The sequence below is a fragment of the Pelophylax lessonae genome, assembly GCF_965119305.1.
Source record: "Pelophylax lessonae genome assembly, chromosome: 1".
Classification (NCBI taxonomy): domain Eukaryota; kingdom Metazoa; phylum Chordata; class Amphibia; order Anura; family Ranidae; genus Pelophylax; species Pelophylax lessonae.
This window is the reverse complement of record NC_138768.1, coordinates 595,778,479-595,796,440: the sequence shown is the minus strand read 5'-3', so window position 1 is coordinate 595,796,440 and position 17,962 is coordinate 595,778,479.

The following is a 17,962-nucleotide window of genomic DNA, read 5'->3' as shown; positions in this document are numbered from 1 at the left end:
AAGCACACTGCCTTTGAAATCCCTAATTTCCTTTTGGGACTTTATGTGAGACAAGCAGGTCATGCTATTGGTCTCCATCCCTGTATACGGAAAACACTAAGGTCAAATCAAAACTGCATCCACCAAAAACACACAAAAATCGCACGGTGGAACTTTATATGAGGCACCAAGCTGTAAGCAAGGCATCTCCATCCCTGGTGGCTTAAACATATTGGACTAGGTGGGACTTTATATGAGACCCAAGCTGGTGTTGCCCGGCGTCTCCATCCCTTTAACAAAACACAAAATGAGGTTGAAGGATTGTAAGAGGTGCATGAAAGTCAGCCAGCCCCCAGTCTGATGTACACACCCTCCAGTCTGTCACCAACCAAATAAAACCTGTCTCTTGGTACAAAGAACAGGGGTTTAGTTGACACACATTTGCAAACGCATGTGAAAGCTGCAGAGCCACTTCACGGCACCCTTTTATATCTGCAGTCCAACACTCTTAATTTAGGCACATGGCAGCTAATGGGTGGATGGGGGAACAGGTGAGAGGGAGACAGCCCAACCTCCCCCAACCCATCCCCATCCACAACTGGCTGTTGTCTCAAAGACTCAAATAATTAGGTTTATAACCATGGTGCAAACTGGAAAAGACCAGCTGAAAAGCATTACACCTCCATCCCCTTGGTGGATGCAGCATATAGATAGGAAGGGATTTTATGTATGGGGCATGGCCTGTAAAGCACACTGCCTTTGAAATCCCTAATTTCCTTTTGGGACTTTATGTGAAACAAGCAGGTCATGCTATTGGTAAGCAAGGCGTCTCCATCCCTGGTTGCTTAACCACTTTACGACCGGCGCACGACGATCTACGTCGGCACTCAGCCCCGGCCAGGCAAACTGACGTAGGCCTACGTCAGCACAATTTGCCGGCCCTGTGCGCGCTCCCGCGCGTCCCCGCCGCCGATGATGACTCGATTGGGTTCAGAACCGATCAGTCATCAGGTCCAGGCCAATCATTTTTGGTCTGGACCTGTTGATCGGTCCTGCCCAATCAGATCATCCTCTAAGCCTGTGAAATGTAAACACAGGCTTAGAGGAGATGTGCCCTCCCCCCACAACGGTCTTTTCGGATCCAGCGTGAGAGGAGAGCACATCTTACTGTGAGTACTGCACCAAGCACACCCACACACAGTTAGATAGGCACATTTCACCCCCGATCGCCCCCCCAATTAACCCCTACAGCACCTGACACAACACACACTATATACAGCATATAGCATATACCTATATACCTGTATAAGTGTGATTTGTGAACAGGTGTAGCCCTTGCGACCCCCCCTTTTCCACTCAAATTACCCCCCACCCCCCCCTAATAAAGATTTAACCCACTGATCCCCCCTGAACCCCCCCTGATCACCGCCGTTAACCCCTACACCCTCTGTCACATCAGCACTAATACAAACGCAATATACGGTGTTATTGTATTTTTGTATTAGTGTCATTGTGATCAGAATTAGCGCAGGCGACTAAGTTTCTGTCCCAAGAAGGTTTAGGGTCCCCGCCACCCGCCCAATAAAGATTTAAGCCCCTGACCCCCCCCTGATCACCCCTACACCCCCTGCCATAACACACACCGTATACAGTATATAGCATTTTGCTATATACCCGTATAAGTGTGATTTGTGGTCAGGTCTAGCGCTTGCGACCCCCCTTTTTCCACTTGAATTACCCGCCACCCCCCCCTAATAAAGATTTAAGCCCCTGATCCCACCTGATCCCCCCCTGATCACCGCTAGTTAACCCCTACACCCTCTGTCACATCAGCACTAATACAAACGTAATATACTGTGTTTTTGTATTTTTGTATTAGTGTCATTGTGATCAGAATTAGCGCAGGCGACTAAGTTTGTGTCCCAAGCAGGTTTAGGGTCCCCCCCACCCGCCCAATAAAGATTTAATCCGCTGATCCCCTCCTGATCACCCCTACACCCCCTGCCACAACGCACACTGTATACAGTATATAGCATTTTCTATATACCCGTATAAGTGTGACTTGTGACCAGGTTTAGCGCTTGCCACCGTTCCTTTTATCCTTAGGATACCCGCCAGTCCCTTCCAATAAAGATTTAAACCCCTGATCCCCCCCTGATCACATCCCGTTAACCCCTACACCCTCTGTCACATTAGCACTAATACACACATAATATACTGTTTTTACTGTATTTTGTATTGGTGTCATTGTGACTTGAGGTTGCGCTAGCTAGCTAGTTTCTTTCCCAAAGGAGGTTTAGGGTCCCCGCCACCCCCCCCAGATCCCCAGCGCATAGTTTAGAAGTAACCCCTTGATTGCCACACACGCACGCACGCACGCACGCACGCACCTACACTTCCATTTCTAGTATAGTGTTTGAACAGATCAATATCTGATCTGATCAGAACTATACTAGCGCCCCCATAGTTTAGGGTTCCCAAAACGCGGTGTTTGCACGATCAGTACTGATTCCGGCCAGCACCTGCGTTTAACCCTTTCACCCAGGCAAGTGTAGTAATCAATAGATTACTGTCACTTGCAAAAAAACACAAGACACAAAACCGCTGTGTTAGCAGAGTCAGGCCTGATCCCTGCTAGCATTAGCAGTTTTTTTTGTAGCGCTTGAAATAGTCTTCGACAACCAGGTGCTTTTATTACCTGTGAGTCGCATCACTGTACGAGTAAATTTAGTTGCCAAAATGACCAAACGTTCGTACAGGGATGAAGAGCTTCTCAGTTATATGCTGACCGAGTCATCTGATAGCGAAGGGGAAGCTACAATGACCGAATTAGTGTCAGTATATGAACCTGATGACGGCAGCGGCTCCCTGACAGATAGCTCCGACGACAGATGGGTCCCTGTTAGACCCAGGCGTACCCGACCCCATTCTGAAGTTGTTGTGATGCAGGAATCGCAGGGTGCTCGTATGGAGCAGAGTGTGGGTACTAGTGCCGCTCATCCTTCTGGCGACCTGGCAAGCGCCAGCGGCCTAGTACAACCTGGACCTAGTACAACCAGCACTGCAGTAAGACCTGGTGACGTGGCGAGTCCCCTAAGTGCAGTTGAAGCTGGTGCGGTGGCTAGCACAAGTAGTGGCCCGCAGCCACCGCGTATTCGAAGACAGGCCCGTAGAGCCCATAGTGCCCTCCCTGATGCGCTGGCATTTCCTAATTGGCAACCCACCGATACTACAGCGCCAGTACTTCCCCCATTCACCGCCCAACCTGGAATCCACGTGGAGACAGCTGGTTTTACGCCCCTGAACTTTTTTGAGCTGTTCTTCACGGAAGATCTTTACAGATCTATTGTGGATCAATCAAATTTGTATGCACAACAGTTCATCGCCGCCAACCCAAATTCACACCTTGCCAGACAATTCGGCTGGAAACCTATAACGGTTTCCGAATTTAAGATCTTTCTGGGCCTTTCCCTCCACATGGGCATAACTAAACAGAGTGAATTGCGGCTATATTGGTCCACTAGCCCAATTCACCATATGCGCATGTACTCTGTCTCTATGTCCAGGACGAGATACGAGCAAATTCTGCGATTTATGCATTTCAGCGACAATGAACTCTGTCGTCCTCGGGGAGACCCTGCATACGATCGGCTCCACAAAATTCGGCCCCTCATAGACCACTTCAATCAGCGGTTTGCAGCCTTGTTTACCCCCGAACAAGTTGTCTGCGTTGACGAGTCCCTGATTAAATTTACTGGCCGCCTTGCTATGAAACAGTACCTCCCCAGCAAGCGTGCCAAGTACGGGGTCAAACTGTATAAATTGTGTGACAGGGCCACAGGCTATACAGTTAGTTTCCGGGTCTATGAGGGAAAAGATAGCTGTGTGGAGCCCCCCAACTGCCCAGACTACATAGGGAGCAGCGGTAAGATCGTTTGGGACTTGGTGTCACCCTTATCCGGAAAGGGGTACCATTTGTACGTGGACAACTTTTATACAAGCGTGCCACTATTTAGTCACCTTCTTGATTTACAAATTGGCGCATGTGGCACCGTGCGACCTAATCGCCGGGGCTTCCCCCAACGGCTTGTAGATTCCCGTCTTAGTCGGGGGGCGAGAGCCTGCTTGAAAACGGACAAATTACTTGCGGTGAAGTGGAAGGATACACGGGATGTTTATGTTCTGTCCTCCCTTCACCCAGACACGACGATCCAAATTCCTACGGCAACTGGCGTTGTGGAGAAACCCCTCTGTGTCCACGAATATAACCTTAACATGGGAGGGGTGGACCTTAACGACCAGCTTTTGGCGCCGTATTTAGTTGCCCGTAAAGCCAGACGCTGGTACAAAAAAGTGTCTGTTTACCTATACCAATTGGCTATGCTGAACGCCTTTGTCCTATACAGGGCGTCAGGACGAACTGGATCTTTCCGGGAATTCCAGGAAGAGATCATCCTTGCCTACCTGTACCCAGGAGGCATGCCTGCCCAACTTCCCCTTCCAGATGCAGTGAGCCGGCTGCATGAGAGGCATTTTTCACATGTCCTCCCGAGTACCCCTACCCAAAGATGGCCCCAAAGAAGATGTCGTGTCTGTAGCAAGCGCGGATTTAGGCGTGACACCCGTTATTATTGTCCCAAATGTCCTGACCAACCTGGTCTCTGCATCGGGGAATGTTTCGAGCGCTACCATACACTAGTGGATTATTAGCGTAGGGTACAGCACGACACAGTGTAGGGCACATAAACACAGGGTCTCGAAGGATGTTGGATGTCCATCGACATTTTGAGAGACCCAAGCTGGAAGAGAAGATCGCAGATGATCGCAGTCCCTCCCAAATCAAGAAGTAAAGGAACAGTTAGAAAGAAAAATAAAAGGATCCAAAAACTGTTGTGGTGTCAGTAATTTTATATGTCCTTCTACTCCTTCCTACTATACTTTTTTTCAATGTCCTTTGTTTGTTTTTTCATTCTTTTGTGACCTGTTTCTCTTGCAGGTCCCTCGTCGGCTACCACGCATTGATTTTATATATTCTGACACAAACAGCGTTTGCGCTCAGCATATATGGATACCTTTGCTGATAGCAGCTGTGGTGATTTTCTGATTTCAGCACTGCAGTTAAAATCCTATTTTGGTATACGTGGATAGCGCCGTGTATACCCATCATTAAATTCAGTGGGTGGTTGTTTGGGCGGTTAATGATGAAAATCCAAAAACTGTTGTTGTCAGTCATTTTATATGTCCTTCTACTCCTTCCTACTATACTTTTTTTCAATGTCCTTTGTTTGTTTTTTCATTCTTTTGTGACCTGTTTCTCTTGCAGGTCCCTCGTCGGCTACCACGCATTGATTTTATATATTCTGACACAAACAGCGTTTGCGCTCAGCATATATGGATACCTTTGCTGATAGCAGCTGTGGTGATTTTCTGATTTCAGCACTGCAGTTAAAATCCTATTTTGGTATACGTGGATAGCGCCGTGTATACCCATCATTAAATTCAGTGGGTGGTTGTTTGGGCGGTTAATGATGAAAATCCAAAAACTGTTGTTGTCAGTCATTTTATATGTCCTTCTACTCCTTCCTACTATACTTTTTTTCAATGTCCTTTGTTTGTTTTTTCATTCTTTTGTGACCTGTTTCTCTTGCAGGTCCCTCGTCGGCTACCACGCATTGATTTTATATATTCTGACACAAACAGCGTTTGCGCTCAGCATATATGGATACCTTTGCTGATAGCAGCTGTGGTGATTTTCTGATTTCAGCACTGCAGTTAAAATCCTATTTTGGTATACGTGGATAGTGTCGTGTATACCCATCATTAAATTCAGTGGGTGGTTGTTTGGGCGGTTAATGATGAGTAATACTACGCATTATTCCTGTGCTGATTTCTGATAGGTTCTCTTTTTTTCCGTTCAGCCCACAGGCTGCATGAAAAAAAAAAAAAACCTATATGCCAAACAAGGACCAGCAATGTACTGGTACGTTGCTGGACTTTGAGTGGTTATACCAGGATGATGCCTGCAGATTTAGGCATCATCTTGGTATCGTTTTTTACAGCCAGCGGTCGGCTTACATGTAAAAGCAATTCTAGCAGGTAATTGGCCGCTAGACTGCTTTTACATGCAGTGGGAGGGGCCTCCCCCCCCCCCCACCGCCGCCTTCCGCAGCCTTCCATGGTTTTTCTCTGGCTCTCCTGTCCCACCGGTTAACCCGAGAGTGCAGCCGGTGGTTCAATTATCTAACCATAGAGCTAATTGGAGATGAGAATGGCTCCAATCATCTCTATGGCCTAAGATGCCGGAGGCTACGAGCATTTTATGACTTCTGTTTCGCCAGAAATAAACAGGGCCATTGGGAAATTGGGAAAGTATTTTATCACACCAATTTTGGTGTGGTCAGATGCGTTAAGGTCAGAGGAGAGATCTAGAGTCTAAAAGACCCCAATTTTTTTTAAAAAGAGTACCTGTCACTACAGATTGCTATCATAGGGGATATTTAAATTCACTATGATAACAATAAAAATGATTTAAAAAAAAAAAAATTAAAGGAAAGGTGTCAAAATAACATAAAAAAGCAAAAGAAAAAAAAAAAAAAAAAAATTGAGCCCCCCCCCCTTACCCCCGGTGCTTGCGCGCAATGGCGCACGCAAGCGGTGGTCTAGTGTCATATGTAAACCACAATTGCAGCATGCATGTGAGGTATCGCCGCGATCGCCAGATCGAGTGCAGTAATTCTTGCAGTAGACCTCCTCTGTAAGTCTAAAGTGGTAACCTGTAGAGACTTTTAAAGGTTTTCAAAAATGTACATACGTTTTTGTCGCTGCGCAGGCATGCGCAATTTTTAAAGCATGTCATGTTAGGTGTCTATGAACTCGGCATAAGATTATCTTTTAAATTTTACCAAAAAAATTGGAATTATATAGTGTATTTGTGCAATAAATTAAAAAAAATGTATTTTTTTCGCAAAAATTGCGTTTGGAAAATCTGTGCGCAAATACCGTGTGACAAAAAAATTTGCAACATCCACCATTTTATTCTATAGGGCCTCTGCTTTAAAAAAATATATAATGTTTGGGGGTTCAAAGTAATTTTCTAGTAAAAAAAAAATATTTTTTCATGTAAACAAAAAGGCACAGAAAAGGCTTGGTTTTCAAGTGGTTAGAAGAGTGGGTGATGTGTGGATAAGATTGAGTATAAAATGCCGGAACTGTTCAAACACCCCCCTAATGACCCCTTTTTGAAAAGTAGACACCCAAAGCTTTTTTCTGAGAGGCATGGTGAGTCCATGGAGTATTTTATATTTTGCCACAAGTTTCGGGAAAATTATTATTTTTTTTTTTTTTGTTGTTTTTTTACAGAAAGTTGTCACTAAATGATATATTGCTCATGCATGCCATGGGAATATGTGAAATGACACCCCAAAATACATTCTTTTGCTTCTCCTGAGTACAGGGATACCACATGTGTGAGACTTTTTGGGAGCCTAGCTGTGTACGCGCCCCCGAAAACCAATCCACATCTTCAGGTTTTCTAATGGCGTAAATTGCTGATTTTACCCCTGACTACCTGTCACAGTTTCAGAGGCCCTGAAATTTCAAGATGGCACAAAACCCCCCCAAATGACCCCATTTTGCAAAGTAGACACTCCAAGCTACTGGCTGAGAAGTATGGTGAGTCCATGGAATAGTTTATATTTTGCCACAAGTTTCGAGGAAAAAAATTTTTTTTATTTTTTTTTATTTTTTTACACAAAGTTGTCAGTAAATGATATATTGCTCACACAGGCCATGGGTATATGTGAAATGACACCCCAAAATACATTCTGCTGCTTCTCCTGAGTACAATGATACCCCATGTGTGAGACTTTTTGCCAGTCTAGCCGCGTACAGGACCCGGAAAACCAATGCGCACCTTTAGGCTTTCTAAGGGCGTAAATTGTTGATCTCACTCCTTACTACCTATCACAGTTTTGAAGTCCATAAAAAGCCAAGATTGCACAAACCCCCCCCAAATGACCCCATTTTGCAAAGTAGACACTCCAATCTATTTGCTGAGAGGCATGGTGAGTATTTTGCAGCTCTAATTTTTTTTGGAAAATGAAGAAAAAACAGGAAAATGCATTTTTTTTCCTCTTTTTTCAATTTCCAAAACTTTGTGACAAAAAGTGAGATCTGCAAAACACTCAACATGCCTCTCTGCAAATAGCTCAGGGTGTCTACTTTCCGAAAAGGGGTCATTTGGGGGGGGGTTGTGCTGTCTTGGCATTTCATGGCCTCCAAAACTGTGATAGGTAGTCAGGAGTGAAATCAACAATTTACGCCCTTGGAAAGCCTGAAGGCGATGATTGGTTTTCGGGGTCCTGTACTCGGCTAGACTGCAAAAAAGTCTCACACATGGGGTATCCCTATACTCAGGAGAAGCAGCAGAATGTATTTTGGGGTGTCAGTTCACATATACCCATGGCATGTGTGAGCAATATATCATTTACTGACAACTTTGTGTAAAAAAAAAAAAAAAATATATATATATATATATTTCCCGGAACTTGTGGCAAAATATAAAATATTCCATGGACTCACCATGCCTCTCAGCACATAGCTTGGGGTGTCTACTTTCCAAAATGGGGTCATTTGGGGGGGTTTTGTGCTATCTTGGAATTTTAGGGCCTCCGAAACTGTGATAGGTAGTCAGGAGTGAAATCAACAATTTACGCCCTTGGAAAGCCTGAAAGTGGGGACTGGTTTTCGGGGACCTGTACTCGGCTAGACTGCAAAAAAGTCTCACACATGGGGTATCCCTGTACTCAGGAGAAGCAGCAGAATGTATTTTGGGGTGTCATTTCACATATACCCATGGCATGTGTGAGCAATATTTCATTTACTGACAACTTTGTGAAAAAAAAAAAAAATATATATATATATATATATTTCCCGGAACTTGTGGCAAAATATAAAATATTCCATGGACTCACCATGCCTCTCAGCAAATAGCTTGGGGTGTCTACTTTCCAAAATGGGGTCATTTGGGGGGGTTTTGTGCTATCTTGGAATTTTAGGGCCTCCGAAACTGTGATAGGTAGTCAGGAGTGAAATCAACAATTTACGCCCTTGGAAAGCCTGAAAGCGGGGACTGGTTTTCGGGGACCTGTACTCGGCTAGACTGCAAAAAAGTCTCACACATGGGGTATCCCTGTACTCAGGAGAAGCAGCAGAATGTATTTTGGGGTGTCATTTCACATATACCCATGGCATGTGTGAGCAATATTTCATTTACTGACAACTTTGTGAAAAAAAAAAAAAAAATATATATATATATGTATTTCCCGGAACTTGTGGCAGAATATAAAATATTCCATGGACTCACCATGCCTCTCAGCAAATAGCTTGGGGTGTCTACTTTCCAAAATGGGGTCATTTGGGGGGGGTTTGTGCTATCTTGGAATTTTAGGGCCTCCGAAACTGTGACAGGTAGTGCAGAGGTGACATGCACAATTTACGCCATTAGAAAACCTGGGAGTGTTGATTGGTTTTCGCGGTCCTGTACACAGCTAGGCTCCCAAAAAGTCTCACACATGGGGCATCCCCATACTCAGGAGAAGTGGCAGAATGTATTTTGGGGTGTAATTCCACATATACCCATGTCATGTGTGAGAATTTTATCTTTTAGTGACAACGTTGTGTAAAAAAAAAAAATAAAAAAAAAAAATAGTAATATTCCCAAAACTTGTGGTAAAATATAAAATATTCCATGGACTCACCATGCCTCTTAGCAAACAGCTTGGGGTGTCTACTTTCCAAAATGGGGTCATTTGGGGGGGTTTTGTGGTATCTTGACATTTCAGGGCCTCCTAAACCGTTAGAGGTAGTGAGAAAATGCAATGAAAAATGTACGCCCTTTGAAATTCTGATGGTGGGGATTTGTTTTTGTGGTCCCGTACACAGCTAGGCTCCCAAAAAGTCCCACATATGTGGTATCCCTGTACTCAGGAGAAGCAGCAGAATATATTTTGGGGTGTAATTACACATATACCCATGGCATGTGTGAGCAATATATCATTTCAATGACAACTTTGTGTAAAAAAAAAAAAAAAAAAATTTTTAGTCATTTTTCAAACACCTGTGACAAAAAAATGAAATATTCAATGAGCTCAACATGCCTCTCAGAACATTCCTTAGGATGTCTACTTTCCAAAAAGTGGTAGTTTGGGGGGGTTTTGTACTGCCCTGCCATTTTAGCACTTCATGAAATGAGATAGGCAGTCAAAAATTAAAGCTGCGTAAATTTCTGTATTTACACCATAGTTTGTAGACGCTATAACTTTTGCGCAAACCAATAAAAATACGCTCATTGAATTTTTTTTTGTCAAAGACATGTAGCTAAATATATTTTGGCCAAAAAAAAATACATAAATTGAGTATATTGGATATTTTTTAAAAGACAAAGTTGAAAATGTCATTTTTTTGCAAAATTTTCGCTCTTTTTTTATTAATATCGCAAAAAATAAAAAGCGCAGAGGTGATCAAATACCACCAAAAGAAAGCTCTGTTTGTGGGAAAAAAAGGACGTAAATTTCGTTTGGGTACCACATTGCATGACCGCACAATTGTCAGTTAAAGTCACGCAGTGCCGAGTCGTAAAATACCCCCTGGTCGGAATGGGGGTAAAATCTTCCGGGGCTTAAGTGGTTAAACATTTTGGACTGGGTGGGACTAGTTCCAAAAGGAAATTAGGGATTGAAAGGCATTGTGCTTTACAGGCCATGCCCCATACATAAAATCCCTTCCTATCTATATGCTGCATCCACCAAGGGGATGGAGGTGTAATGCTTTTCAGCTGGTCTTTTCCAGTTTGCACCATGGTTATAACCTAATTATTTGAGTCTTTGAGACAACAGCCAGTTGTGGATGGTGATGGGTTGGGGGAGGTTGGGCTGTCTCCCTCTCACCTGTTCCCCCATCCACCCATTAGCGGCCATGTGCCTCCAGTGTGAGGACACTAAATTAAGAGTGTAGGACTGCAGATATAACAGGGTGCCGTGAAGTGGCTCTGCAGCTTTCACATGCATTTGCAAATGTGTGTCAACGAAACCCCTGTTCTTTGTACCAAGAGACAGGTTTTATTTGGTTGGTGACAGACTGGAGGGTGAGTACATCAGACTGGGGGCTGGCTGACTTTCATGCACCTCTTACAATCCTTCAACCTCATTTTGTGTTTTGTTATAGAGATGGAGACGCCGGGCAACACCAACTTGGGTCTCATATAAAGTCCCACCTAGTCCAATATGTTTAAGCAACCAGGGATGGAGACGCCTTGCTTACAGCTTGGTGCCTCATATAAAGTCCCACCGTGCGATTTTCGTGCGTTTTTGGTGGATGCAGTTTTGATTTGACCTTAGTGTTTTCCGTATACAGGGATGGAGACCAATAGCATGACCTGCTTGTCTCACATAAAGTCCCAAAAGGAAATTAGGGATTTCAAAGGCAGTGTGCTTTACAGGCCATGCCCCATACATAAAATCCCTTCCTATCTATATGCTGCATCCACCAAGGGGATGGAGGTGTAATGCTTTTCAGATGGTCTTTTCCAGTTTGCACCATGGTTATAAACCTAATTATTTGAGTCTTTGAGACAACAGCCAGTTGTGGATGGGGATGGGTTGGGGGAGGTTGGGCTGTCTCCCTCTCACCTGTTCCCCCATCCATCCATTAGCGGCCATGTGCCTCCAGTGTGAGGACACTAAATTAAGAGTGTAGGACTGCAGATATAACAGGGTGCCGTGAAGTGGCTCTGCAGCTTTCACATGTGTTTGCAAATGTGTGTCAACTAAACCCCTGTTCTTTGTACCAAGAGACAGGTTTTATTTGGTTGGTGACAGACTGGAGGGTGAGTACATCAGACTGGGGGCTGGCTGACTTTCATGCACCTCTTACAATCCTTCAACCTCATTTTGTGTATTGCTAACCCTACCTAATCCAATGGAGTTTGTTCGTGTCTCTAAACAGCTTCTTGTTGAACTTTTGATATATACCAATTCTGTATTTATATAAAATGGACAATAGTTTTTCATCCCAAATAAAGTAATCCTTTATTGTTAATAATTTTGCTAATATTATTTTTTCCCCTTCTCTTTTACCCAACATTTGTTACACATTTAGGATGATTCTGGGCTGATGTCAGAAGATGGGGCTAGGTTATTGCTCTTGGTTTAAAGCCCATTTCCTCTCAAGTCCTTTAGCCTAGAAGACAGAGGACTACCCAACAAGCCCCATAACCACTGATTTGATACCATTATACATTTGAAACTGATGACTGTGGATTACTGTTATATACTTAAAGAAAAAGGAATTAAAAACATGGTTTACCATCTCTCAATGAATGTCCAATTACCTCCATCCCTGTGTATACATATATAGAAGGAAGAGAAATTAGGTAAAATTGGACATAAAATATTTTATTAATTGAATAAATATAGTAAAGAATCACTGTTACATATACATATACAGAGATACAGCACAGAGCAAATATAATAATGCATAACAAATCCAAAATTATTACAACATTTCTAGGACCCAATAATAGATCACTCAAGAATGTAATGGATACATCAACACATAATGTTCTCTGTGCTCATAATCTTGCAACATATCATGTTTAAATGAAACATTGAAACATTGGAGTAAATGTAGGCTCTATGCGTTTCGTGGACCTCTGTTCATTCATCAGGAGCTTAAAAATATGTCTAAAAATGGAAATATGGGTTGTATTAATGTTTTGATATATTATAGAAAGAAAAATAAATGATATTAGGAGATATATAAGAGGAGACACTACCTTAAACAGTGTCATAAATCCTCAAAACGATCCAGTCAGACAAAAGGGGGGGACCGAAGCGGGTCCAGGGATTGCCTGTTCCGGGGCTGAGACATGGATTGCAACCAGCAAGAGGACAACAGGAAGGAGAGGAACAAGGTGGGGGTAAATAAAGAGATTCCAAGGATGTCATCCGGGGATTGATGCCAAAGGCTCATTGGAAGCACGATCAATCTGAAAGAATGTTTATAATATTGTGTATAGAATAATTATACTGAGAAAATCACTCTCAAAGGAACAAAATTTGCAACATAGATACATCTATAAGAAAAAGAGAGAGTGCCACCAAGGACAACATCCAAGGCTATCAAATCCCAGGGAATTAGACAAACAGAGTGCATATAGGAATATATGTGAGACCCAGACTGAGTCAAAAGTAGAGAGGGTGGAAAGAATAAAAAGGACGATCTAAGAAGTGAAGGGGAGAGAATATATCCCCTAAGAAAGGGATATATCAGAAAAATTGTGCTAAAAGCAAAAGAAGAAATAAATGTGTTTGGAAAAGCAATAGTGACCCAATACTGTATAATAAACCAAGAAGTATAGTGTAGAACTAGCATAGAATTTACCAGAATGTTAAGTGACAACAGTAACAGTGTTAGCTGGTCCCATCCAATCCATGTGTCTGGTAATGCAGCAGCGATACCACGCCAGCGCCATGCTGGCGTCAGTATAAATAGGCGGCTAAAAGCCCTTCACATCCGGTCATATAGACCGGATGTGAGTGGGGACTGTCCGCCACTGACGTACAACAAGATGGAGGTTGCCATAGTAACATGACGCTGAGTAGCGTCATGTACCCGGCGTGTTATGCATGAAAAACTTTATGTATGGGTATCATAGTATTATATAATACTATGATACCCATACATAAAGTTTTTCTAATCATCCAGTACTGGATTTGGGTGATCTGGGATGCTTCAGGATTCCTAGTCCGGGGCTGCGATGGATGGCCAGCCGCCTCCCCTCTTCTCCACTCTTGCCTAGCTCTGTGCAGGCATCTGGAGTTGGGGGCGGGGCGTCACGCCCTCCATCGGCGCCATGCATAACACGCCGGGTACATGACGCTACTCAGCGTCATGTTACTATGGCAACCTCCATCTTGTTGTACGTCAGTGGCGGACGGCCCCCACTCACATCCGGTCTATATGACCGGATGTGAAGGGCTTTTAGCCGCCTATTTATACTGACGCCAGCATGGCGCTGGCGTGGTATCGCTGCTGCATTACCAGACACATGGATTGGATGGGACCAGCTAACACTGTTACTGTTGTCACTTAACATTCTGGTAAATTCTATGCTAGTTCTACACTATACTTCTTGGTTTATTATACAGTATTGGGTCACTATTGCTTTTCCCAACACATTTATTTCTTTATTTGCTTTTAGAACAATTTTTCTGATATATCCCCTTCTTAGGGGATATATTCTCTCCCCTTCACTTCTTAGATCGTCCTTTTTATTCTTTCCACCCTCTCTACTTTTGACTCAGTCTGGGTCTCACATATATTCCTATATGCACTCTGTTTGTCTAATTCCCTGGGATTTGATAGCCTTGGATGTTGTCCTTGGTGGCACTCTCTCTTTTTCTTATAGATTTATCTATGTTGCAAATTTTGTTCCTTTGAGAGTGATTTTCTCAGTGTTGTCCTCTTGCTGGTTGCAATCCATGTCTCAGCCCCGGAACAGGCAATCCCTGGACCCGCTTCGGTCCCCCCCCTTTTGTCTGACTGGATCGTTTTGAGGATTTATGACACTGTTTAAGGTAGTGTCTCCTCTTATATAACCAGAAAAAGGGGGGTTTGGTGCAAACCAAAAACCGCGCAAGTGGTTCAACCGTGTATATATGTATAAATATATAAATATATAATCAATAAATATAAACATAAAATTATATGTGAATATATATATTAATATAATTAATAAATAATTATTTACAGGAATTGCTTCCTTGTAGTGAGCGGCAACAAAAAAAGCAAGGTGCTGAACAATTGTTTAAAAGAAGGGTAGTGTTGCGCTCAAACATAAAAGTGCTTGTGCAGATAATTAAACCTTAATTCAAAAATTAAAAATTCATGATAGGTGACAATCTAAAAAATCAATCAATCTGTGCTCAACATTGTAAAGTGCAAACAGTCCATATGCAGCATCAAACAGTCCACATCTCTTTGGTGTCACACAAATTAGCAGAGACTTGATGTTAGTGCAGATTAACCTTCACCTCCACACTTCACCCAGTGATCTAGTAAGGTACTCCTTACCGGAAATATATGACCCCTTAATTATAGGGGGTCACATAGGCAATATCTCCACTCAGTACACACGATCCTCAGCTCCTCTGTTACACAGTGGGTAATCCAGCATCAAGCCCTTATAGTGTAGCTCGGATCAGGTGACAAACATGGGTGGGACAAAAAGGAGACTCTCATGGTGCAGTACATCTAAACATATCGCTTTATTTAAAAAGTATTGCACTTACTCGAATCACCATTAAACAATCGCCTTTCTCATAAAAACATCCAGCGAGGGTTGTGAGCACTGCCGATCGCACAGCGCTCCTCTAACCCGGAAATGGCTACGGTCTCACGTTTCCCTTCCCGACGTACGTTTCGTCAGTACGACCTGACGTCATCAGGGGATCTCCTCTTATATATCTCCTAATATCATTTATTTTTCTTTCTATAATATATCAAAACATTAATACAACCCATATTTCCATTTTTAGACATATTTTTAAGCTCCTGATGAATGGACGGAGGTCCACGAAACGCGTAGAGCCTACATTTACTTCAATATTTCATTTAAACATGATATGATTGTTATGCATTATTAGATTTGCTCTGTGCTGTATCTCTGTATATGTATACAGTGATTCTTTACTATATTTATTCAATTAATAAAATATTTTATGTCCAATTTTACCTCATTTAAAGTCCCACATTTCTCTTCCTTCTATACTGTTATATACTTTTTGTACGTACAATTTTTACAAAATGTTATCTAACAAATGGGCGTTTAAAGAGATTAAAAATATGATGTTACAGAGCACTATACGTTTTCTAAAACAAAAAAACAAAAAAGCAAAGTAGAATCCGTTTCTTTAAATTACTTAAATTACTTCTGTCTAATTAAACCTCCACATGGGCCCACATGAACAGATCAAGAGGAAAGGCAGTGGAGAGGGGAGGGGGGGGCTATGCCTTGAGCTTTGTGTATTTCAAAAACTAAGCTTGATGTATTGAACTCTGAAAAACCATCAAACTCAGCAAAATCATTAAAAATACCTTTTTAAACACATAAAAAGGGACATAGCGCTTAACATATTTTGGTCCTGTCTTAGAGACATAGTAAGTTGCTTTCTCATCCTAGAAAACACGTAGAGGACACCAAACTTTTAATTTCACTAAATAAAGAAATGCCTTCTTTATTTACCAGCTGAAGCAATTTTTCTGGACACCCTTAAGTGCTAAATGGCATGTAGTGGGGGTCTCATGCTTTCTATTTCTGCAGCCAAGAGAATGGCATTTTGTAGGACTATGTGAGCTGTGTACATCTCAGAACTAGCGGGGTAAATATAGAGAGCCTTTGACAGGTAAAATGTTTTTTGCTTACTATGGTTCATGACCTTCTTGGTCGGGTTAGCGCCATGTCCATACCCATCTCAGCATGCTCCTGGCATATCACCCCTGTCCACCTACGTACCGTTAGATTCAGCCAGCGGTTTACCAACCTCCCATCCATTACTCTGCTAGTCCTTACTGTAAGATCCCCCCCCCCCTTTGACCCTCCTTGATCTCCAGATAGTCTCCTGGAATGTCAAGGGACTTCGTTCACCTAATAAGCGTATGGTCATCCTTAGGCAGTTGAAATGACTTAACACTCACATTGCCATGCTGCAGGAAACCCACCTCTCCTCAGCTGATTTCGAAAGCATGCGTAAACTTTGGGTGGGCCGAGTCTTCGGATCAGCCGCATCCAAAGGGAAAGCAGGTGTTATGCTTCTAGTGCACAAATGCCTCACATCTGACTGTGCCCCCCTGTTCACTGACGATCAGGGAAGAATCCAAACCCTCAAATTGTCCCATGGCCCTAAGGAAGTTATCCTGTCTAATGTTTATGTTCCCACACCTCCGACGCAGTCTTTCTTTCACACGCTCACGGGCACACTAGCTCCTTATATCCACCTTCCCATGCTGGTAGGAGGCGATTTCAATGCTGTCATGGACTGCAAGGAAGGCAGGTTGTTGAAATCGCCTGCTGGCGATGCTCACCCCCCTGCCACAGTACCTGCTCTGTCGGTTTTTGCTGGTAGCCTGAAACTTACTGATGTGTGGCGGTTGGCTCATGCCACAGACAGGGAATATACCTTTTACTCCCCCCCCCCCCATGGCACATTCTCCTGTATAGACTATTTTCTCTGCAATTCGCTCCTTCTCCCTACGCTACACAAACCCACGATCTCTGATTTGGTGATTTCGGACCATTCCCCCTTGTCGGTAGAGCTATCTTTGACAGACTCAATATCCGCTCGTAAACCTTGGCGATTCCCATCCTACCTTGCTAATAATGCAGATCTCTTATCGATCCTGACCCGCACCTAGGATGACTTTTTGCGTGATAATGAATCTCACTCCTCTGACCCGATTTTGTTGTGGGAGACTGGCAAGGCTGTCCTTTGGGGCAGGGTTATTGCATTCGCCTTGGCGTACAAAAAGAAAGCGGAGGCGAATTACCACAACGCTAGCGCTCTTTTGCGCATAGCACATTCCAATCTCCTTCAGCAAAACTCCCCCGACCATAGGACCCAGTGGAAGGAGGCTAAGCAACGCTTTGACAAGTGGGCTCTTGCCCACAAGCAATTCCATCAGTCCCTTCTAGACCTACAATATCACAAATATGGCAATAAGTCAGGTAAGCTTTTAGCCCGCTTGTGCAGGGGCCCCTTTACCCCGACTCATATCACCTCCCTTAAAGATCAGTCGGGCAGCCTGATTGAAACCCCGAAAGGTGTCAACTCTGTCATGCAGCAGTTTTACGCGAAACTCTACGGCCCTGATCCGATAAATGTAACGGAAGCCAATAAATTTCTTGACGAGGTCCATCTCCCCCTGG